Source organism: Hyalella azteca, unplaced genomic scaffold (genome assembly GCF_000764305.2).
Source record: "Hyalella azteca isolate HAZT.00-mixed unplaced genomic scaffold, Hazt_2.0.2 contig16214, whole genome shotgun sequence".
NCBI lineage: Eukaryota > Metazoa > Arthropoda > Malacostraca > Amphipoda > Hyalellidae > Hyalella > Hyalella azteca.
Window position 1 is genome coordinate 1 of NW_025946041.1, and position 9004 is coordinate 9004.

Consider the following 9004-nt stretch of genomic DNA (forward strand, 5'->3'; position numbering starts at 1 on the left):
GTGTGTACAGGCTTACTAGCCGGATAGTCACCAAGCGACCGACACTAGCCAGATTTACTAGCCGTCTGCACTATCCCCGTGTACAAGCACCTATAGTTTTGAACCTCCTCACTCAAAGCTAAAATAATTTCATCAATGGCTTCATCAAAAGCCGCTTCAAACTCGTCCTCACTATCCATTCTCACAGACCTCACTCGACGGCTTCTAACGACACACTAGTGGGCGCGAACGAGAAGATAGCGGCACCTTTATACTCACTCTCCTTGTGTACAGGCTTACTAGCCGGATAGTAACCAAGCGAGCGACACTTGCCAGATCTACTAGCCGTCTGCACTATCCCTGTGTACAAGCACCTATAGTTTTGAACCTCCTCACTCAAAGCTAAAACAATTTCATCAATGGCTTCATCAAAAGCCGCTTCAAACTCGTCCTCACTATCCATTCTCACAGACCTCACTCGACGGCTTCTAACGACACACTAGCGGGCGCGAACGAGAAGATAGCGGCACCTTTATACTCACTCTCCTTGTGTACAGGCTTACTAGCCGGATAGTAACCAAGCGAGCGACACTTGCCAGATCTACTAGCCGTCTGCACTATCCCTGTGTACAAGCACCTAAAGGCAGGATGATGGAATTGAGATGGAATTCACATGCAATGGAATTATTCATCTGCAATTAAATTCATTTTACGGTGGAATTGCGAACGTATGAATTTTCTTTGCGAAACTCGTCAATGGTGACTTGTACACAAAAGTTTTTTAAACTTCAATTATTTTCACCAGAACTGGTTATTTTTTGCATTATACTCCTTTAACTGAGGTCTCTACAATCATCGGTGCTCTCAAAAAAGATCAATTAGCCTCTCTACTAGAGAGCGAGGCCAGACAAGTGTGGCGTTAGTTGCCATAGTGGAGAAACAGCGTATACAGACAACCTCGCTAAACCACAGACAGCCGTCCACTGAGTGCGGAGCGGCGGCCGGCAGCAGCATGAGGCGTGGCGCCTGTGAATCTCTAGCTCGTCAATCGCTTCGTTGCCCACAAGAAGCGCACGTAGAGGGGCGGTGAGGCGCTTGACGCCCGTGTGTTGCCCCTAGTGTGAACGGGCCTTAATGGCGGAATGTCAGAGGCAATGGAATGGCGGAATGTCGAGGGCAGCCGGAAGGAGGACTGCTAAAAACATTTCAAAGGTGGACTACGAAAGGTAATCAGTAGGAAGACTGCAAAGAGTAGTCGCAAGGCGAACAGTCAGGGCTACACAAGCCTCAGGCGAAGACGAGGTCAAGGATGTGTGAAGCCTCTTGCCGGTGGCGCTCTGTGACGCCTACGGCGGGGGTGCACAGCGGCTCGCGTCCTGCGTACGACACCTGCGGCACAAATCGCCCTTAAATTTGCCGTCCATGTATATTTACAGCGTCATACTCCTCAAGTAGAAATACAAAAACATTCAAAAACTCAAACTCATTATATAAAATGGGCAAAGTACGTACATTTTAAAGCCTGATCGAAAGCATATCCAAGTAGGGATATTAACTTAGATCTAAATTATATTTGCAATGGAAAAATAATGAGCATTGAAAAATAAATGAGAGAATCATGTAGAAAAAAAATTCGTTTTAACAAGGCAAGGGTAAATTTTATTCCTAAATAGAAAGTTGATAAAAAGTTCCCGAAAAATTTCTAAACGCGAGTTCAGAGGGAGTTCCGCGCTGTACGAAGGTTTGTACGGTTTTCCTAGCAGTATCATACTTTATCTTCGAAATTATCTTATGGATTCAGGGTGACGGGGTTCAGGACTACGGAGTTCGAGATGACAAGAGGATAAAAAACAACTGACATCAAATTTCATTCAAAAATAACAAATTTTAATTCGCTTCAAATTTCAAAACTAGAGTTTAATGGTAATGCTGTAACATATATAGGTACATTGCAAAAATGATTATCTTTTAATTTTAGTACTTTAGATTAGATTAAATTCGTGCTACTGAGCGAGAAAAGTCTGTGCTGAGGAGAGCATCAANCGATCAGCTCTTTGCGCAACGAGCTCAGTTCATTACTCAAAGAGCCAACTAAATTACTCAACGTGTTCATCTCTTTCCGATAATTGTTTTCCATTTCAGCTCGAAATGCTGCGAACAGAGCGAACCAATTCTCTTCCATCTGCTTTTCGCTTTTCCTGGCACGGAGAGTCGGTTTCTCGCAGTCGCTAAAGAACCAGTGAAACGACTCTGTTTTCTGTAGGAAAGAGTATTCTTCAGAGCTCAGCTTCGCGCAACTGATGCAAATTAAATACTCGCAGTGTTCACAGATGACCATCTGATCATCTTCTCTCAACGAGGTCTCTTTGCAAAACTTGCATGCATCTTCAACTACGCACTTCGATCTCCTGTTCGATTTTTTCGGTGCATCTTGTTTCGAAGAACCGCATTCCTTCTTAACAATCTTGTTTACTTTCTTCCCAGCCATCGAAATATAGTTCATATAGTTATCGTCGTAGTTATATAGTTATCGGTAGATTTTGCCGATGGAAGGTTCTTTTAGGATTACTAGGACAGCAGCACGCACTCCTCGACCATGAGCCAAGAACAATGACAACTCACATGGCTCACCTCAACTACGTATAAATGGCGCACGGCATTCCCAGGCAGGTCCCACACTTGTAGACTACATACGTCGGATGACAGGACGACAGACGTCGGGTGACAGGACGACAGATGTCGGATGACAGGACGTCAAGCACAGTACTATGCCGCCAAATCCGTGGCTCAAAGGTAAACAGAAAGCTTAACTAAGACTATTCGAAAATACCCTAACAGAAATACGTGAACAGGTTGCTGATTGGCTGTAGATGAAGGGAGACAAAATGAATCGTCACGACCAGACACATGATCAAATTGTATCGTGCTGCTTTAATCAGAGATCTATTTGGATGCAAATTATTTAACTAAAGTTTAAACTTCAAGGTTAAATATAGTCAAATTCATTTACTTAAGCTAAGGCTGATAGATATAAAGGAAGCGCGCGGACTGGTGGCTGGCTAGGCCAACTGCAATAACACAAGTGAAGATGAAGGCGAGACAAGCAGAAGTCGGCTACGCCACTGTATGTGGTCACGTCATATGTACAGGGGTTCTATCGTTTTAGACATATACAGTTTCGCTCCAATTTTTTGCGATGTACATATAATTAGGCTTGCTTTTTTAATACTTTTTTTGCAGGTCGTAACGAAGGCACACTCGTGTATGATGATTGATTTATGAAAACCGCTGAGTCAGAGTATTGGGGTAACTTAAATAATCATTTGCAAGTTTAACTAAGCTTAGATAGCTCATTGACTAGCGCAGGACATGCACGTATTCGTAGGCATTTATATTATTTTGTTCCATTGTCTATAGATCTGAGTATACACTCCTTCTATGACGTATGTGACCGCTGCATGACTGAGTATGTCACAGCTGCTTCGATTGAGGATGCACTGCTGCTGTGACTGAGTGGAAAGCGATATTTGTAGAGTGCATTGGAAATAAGGGAGAAGAGATTGGCGAGAATGGAGGGTGGAAGGGCATAAGGAAAAAAGCTATGACATTATAAGTATAACTGTATCACTAGAAATTTAATAGAGCACAAATAATCATTTAGGGTTTATGAGGTCCCATATCATATATGGGCATATCTAATATAAATATAAACTGTACAGTGCAATAAATGCGATATAGCAATAATAAACCAAATAGATTTCCTCTTGAACTTCTCTTCCCCTTCTTTTTCATCTCACCCTTAACACGAACTTTCACACCCCTCTAGCCTCTGCTTTAATATCGCTTCTACCTGACTTGGTTGCCCTTTCCTCTCTTACTAACAAAACGAACAAGCGATGCGTGTGAAACCGGAAACACCGCCGCGAAGTCGAAATAATTATGGATAGCTTGCCTACTTGACGGTGACTTCCGTATTGGCTTTAACACAAGGGCAAAAGAGTCGTTCTTTGGTCCGGCTCTAAATTCCCTTGCGTTGGAGTGGAGGAATAAACACGAGGAACTTTTCGTAGTATCTTGGTGATCTTCTGGCAATACCCAAATTCCACTGTACAAGGCACACAATTTACTATTCGCTATACGTCCAAAAGCTCCGGAAGATATAATCTCAACTTCGGGGATATAACGTGGTGAGACCTAATAAACTGTCGAGGACCACAAAAGCGGATAGCAATGATACAGGTACGAGCTGCACCACGATGCCGACAGCCTCACAGGAACGGATGACAAGAGTACATGTACGAACTGCACCACGATGCTGACAACCAATGCAATGATCAGGGGTTCGAGCCCTAATGCACTGCCAAGAACACAGAAACGGGGTGGTAGTTACGCCTTAAAATCACGACTATCGAGGGGTACGAGCCTCAATAAGACGTTGACAATTTACTCGAGCCCAGGCATTATTAGCCTTTACGACATGAAGGTGCGAACGGAACGGCTAATAACCGCCCAAAGGAGCCAGAAACTGGAACTAGCTAAGAATTACACCTACGCCGTTATTATTCCGTTACAGGTTCTCTTTACAAGTTATCTCCAGAACTACGCTGGAGTTTATTCATAGACGCCTAGATCTGGCTCCCTGAATACGAGTCAAAACCGTTGCACCCCAGCCCAACGAGATGAAATTGTGCGTGCTCAGTGGTTCTGAGCACACACAATTTCCACTTGCCCGCAAGAGGTAACTCCGCTAAAATAATGTCAACTCGAAACCTCGTTTATAAGGAGCACAAAACAGCCTGTTAACACTCTCTAAGTGCAAACAAATAGAGAATATAATACAATAGAATAAAGTCATCATAATTTTAATCATTTTGCAAACTAATCACAAGTTAATAGTAAAAAAATCCTAAACTAATTCTAAAGATACCGAAGTCTCCATCGTCCAAGACTACCTAGAGCAGGGGTCTCCAAACTTTTTTCACCAAGGGCCAAGATCAAGCTTACTGAAACCTTCGCGGGCCGGAGATGTTCGTGGGCGGAGAGGAGGGCAGCACAAATTACGAATAAAATGCGATAGTCAAAATTAGCGCACGAATAACTATTTTATTCTGCACTTCGTCTTACGGAACAACTGTACACAATTTTTCATCGCTTATTCTTCGCATAATCTTAAATCCTTATCATTAATTGGCGTGAAAAGCACGGCTCCAAAATACAGAGGGGACATAATTATTATGGCTATAATTATTAGAGTGTAATCTTAAAAAATATTCAACGTGAAACAGCATTAATGAGAAGCATTGAATTGTTTCTTTTCATACAAAATCCCATTGAGTTCAGGATCAAAATTACTGCTTCCTATCATCAAAATTTATTGTAAATGTTCGTCGGATAAAGCTGCCCTGTAGCTAGACTTGACATACTTCATCTTAGCAAATGTTTGTTCACAAAAATAGGTTGTGCCAAAAACGGAAATAAAACCACAAGCAAAGGCTTGTAGATGAGCATATTCATCGCTTTGCGGACACTCGTAAAAGTCGGTCACTTTACCTTCTCTGAATCTGTCCTTCTACGCGTCATTGGCTTGCAGATCAATTACTCAATTCCTATTGAAGTTCAGATGGCAAATCTTCGATAGCACAATCAAATGCATTTTGGAAAATTTTTAATTGCTGCAGATGCGTAACGTTCGTGGCATTGCTGTTTCAGATTGCAAATAATGTCTTCTGCAAGTCTTCTTGCGAATGAAGATTGAGTTTCTCGCTCAAACTTTTCACAACATGGAAAGTGTTTGAAACAGTTCCTCATTAACTGGGTCTCAACCGAAATAAAATAACGTTTGTCGAAACGCCTTAACTTGGGTATACATGTTGCAAATGAGAACTGTTTTGTCCTCCAATTTCCAATGAGTAGTGGCTGGGGCCGATTCATTCCATTCAGAAAAATGTCAATTTCTGCTCGGAGTTCAAAAAAATCGTGACAACACCTTGCCACAGGTAAGCAAGTTCCATCACAGAAGATAAATCCATATATTGGCCACACAGTGCCTGCTTGTGAATAATGCCGTGAAAAACCAAACGCTTGGGACAGCCCGCAATTGCAGCAGCTTTGTAAATTTGCCCAACTAACCCTTTTCCAGAGCCGCACATGATTCTTCCACCATCGGCTGTGACGCACTTGAACAGTTTCCACTCGAGGCAGTAATGTAGGAGAGATTTCTCGATTTCTTCGAAAATTTCTTCGCCTGTTGTACCATGCATGTCGTGCACAGAGGCCAGCTCTTCAATCAATTCAAAATCTTTGCTGACCCCATGAACAAACAGCAACTGCGAGGTAGAAGTGACATCAGTTGATTCATCAAGCGCGAGAGAAAAGTACTTGCATTATCTGGTCTCTTCTTCGAGTTGAGACACTATATTTATTCCAATATCTTCAACTCGACAGGCAACTGTATTTGCCGAAGGGCTAATAGTTTTAGGCAAGTCTACTTTTTCCGGACAGAGTTCGTTGGCTGCTTCAATGATGCATAATTCAATTAACTCACCATCGGCAAAGGGCTTTCCTCGCTTTGCCAAAAGATGTGACACACGGAAACTTGCTCTTGTTGCAGCGTCATTCTCGACGTTCTTTTTTTCGAACAAAAATTGTTGCGCTGCCAAGTTGTGTCTCGGAGCTTTCAGCATGCCTGTAAGAAGCTTTCCTTTGAGTTGCGAATAGTTTGATGAGTGTTTTGTATCATAATGCCTCCGAATGCTGCACTCTTTCAGCTCTGCAATACTATCGTTGCATATTAATCATAATGCTATGTTGCCAATTCATCAGACTCGATAAAAAAGTAGTATGCACCCCTCTTTTCCTTGAATTCACGGAATTCAGTGTCCACATTTCTCTTTTTACCTGGTCCCGACATTATCACCTGAAACGCTTCCAAACTTGGGTTCACACTGGCAAGCAGGACGATAATGTTCTCCTCAATCAAAGGGTCTTGGGTGGTTCATGGCAACATTTGTGAATAATTTATCAAATTTTAGAGACAACAGTCACGCATTTTTACTGTTTTTTAGTTCATGCTTAACCACAAATAAGCGCCACGCTCGATTTTTGTACACATTATGTTGAAATACGAGATATCCTCGGCGGGCCGGATGGAACCTAACCGAGGGCCGGATCCGGCCCGCGGGCCGTAGTTTGGAGACCCCTGACCTAGAGGAATAAACGTGCACCGTCGCGAGGCTAGGAGCAACCCGACCAATCACGTTGAAGCTACAACATTCAGTCTCATTTCAAGACGCTAACAACTAAATCCTATGAATTAACAAAATAATATCACAGTTAAACGAGATTCCATATTACAGCCACGAAATATAAATAAGTTTACGCATTACTTAGTCATACATAAATTAAATCCATGAGTTAACAAAATAATATCACAGTTAAATGAGATTCCATATTTCAGTCATAAAATAAATTTTGCCAATAATTGACTATATAGTCACTAATCTAAGCACAAGATCATCATTAATAGAACGTATAGTTAAACCCAATACTTCCTAGAAACAAAAAAAAATATCACGAAATATGCATCCCGTCAAACGTGGCTGATGCCCGTTGTAAATGTCTGACTCCGGAATATCCTGTTTCAAAGTCACCACGCCCGAAATCCAAATCCTACAATCAAGTAACATGCGAAACCGCAAGGATAAACTTAATTAATCTGCAACAGCGAAATGAGAAGACTTATAAAATCTATAACCGGAATCAAAGATAACTCGAAATGACAACACGACCCCATCCTTTACAAGAGAAATCGGTCAATCAACCAATAAAACGCGTAGGGGCAAGACAACTGGAGAAGGACAACACCCGTACGGCACTGTTATGATTCATCAAGTGCGGATGATGACAAATGTGGATCCGGCATTGAATATTAATTTCACTTCCATTAAGTCCATTCTGCTTGATTCATCAATAAAAAATGATCCATTTACTCTAATAATCAACACTATCAAACTTCAAAAATTAAAAATTAATTGCACAAAAAATTACAAAAATGTATGTGTCTTCATTCAGTGACCAATGGTTGCCATAAATACGGGAACCAAACAAAATTTCAAATAGACGCTAACATTGTTGTGACCGCGACATGATAGAATCGCTTTTCTGTTTTCATTACTTACTTTGCGTTTCATTCTGTATATATATTTACCATAGCTGTATTGAATAATTAGTTCAGAGTGAACTGAACAGATGGTTCTTGTTGTAACGGTTGGAAACTTGGAAGTAGGGTAGGGGTTAGTAAGAGACAGGCGGTCACATGTGAAAGTTCTCAAGTTTATGCTCCTCGAAAAAATCAGTGTATTCATTATCCTTCGCGTACTACCAAAACTATAAAAAATTTATTTTGATTCATTCCGATGAATGGTGTACAAAATTAAAACAAATTTTCCTCTGCGGTGTTGTATTTTGAACATAGCTCGATACAATCGGGACGATACGTTGTGCTAATCTTCGGCCATTTTTATTGCTTGAGAAGTTACTGAAGATTTATGATATCATCGATCGTGAAGACATTGGAACTGGTAGGGCGTCCCTCTTCACTTGACAGGTGTGAAGATGTACTTTCGTATGGTGATGAGGGTATGATAGTGATAGGTGCATGTGGCGGCAAGGTTTCCAGCTTTTCTTTGGTGATAAGGCTCTGGAATTTTTCTTTCAATATCGTATAGTTTCTGACCGGGAGTGCTCTCATTTCATTAGCAATATGTTGGCCATATACATCGTATTCATCCAATACTTTTTGTGAAGTCGATGGTCTACTCGAAGAAATTTGTTGGAGTTTTTCTATTGCACTTTGAACTTTCGAAAATTTTGAAATCCGTGCCTTTTTTGCAATTGGCGTGGCATTTTTCGTACTCTCGTCAATTGGGAGGCTATCATCATCGAGATATGGAGTACTTGTTCTTCACTTTCATGTAAGACAATGATTGCTTCTTGTTGAACCTCATCATCATCTTGATCTTCTGCA

General features: G+C 41.4%; 1 long non-coding RNA gene across 1 annotated transcript; it reads right to left on the minus strand.

The window, feature by feature from the left end:
• Window positions 1-6238: 6238 nt before the first annotated feature.
• Window positions 6239-6934, minus strand: LOC125179261. Its single transcript, XR_007157206.1, has 3 exons — window positions 6877-6934; window positions 6524-6664; window positions 6239-6305 (listed from the first exon to the last, which is right to left on the minus strand). It is a non-coding gene; the product is annotated as an uncharacterized LOC125179261 (long non-coding RNA).
• Window positions 6935-9004: the final 2070 nt, after the last annotated feature.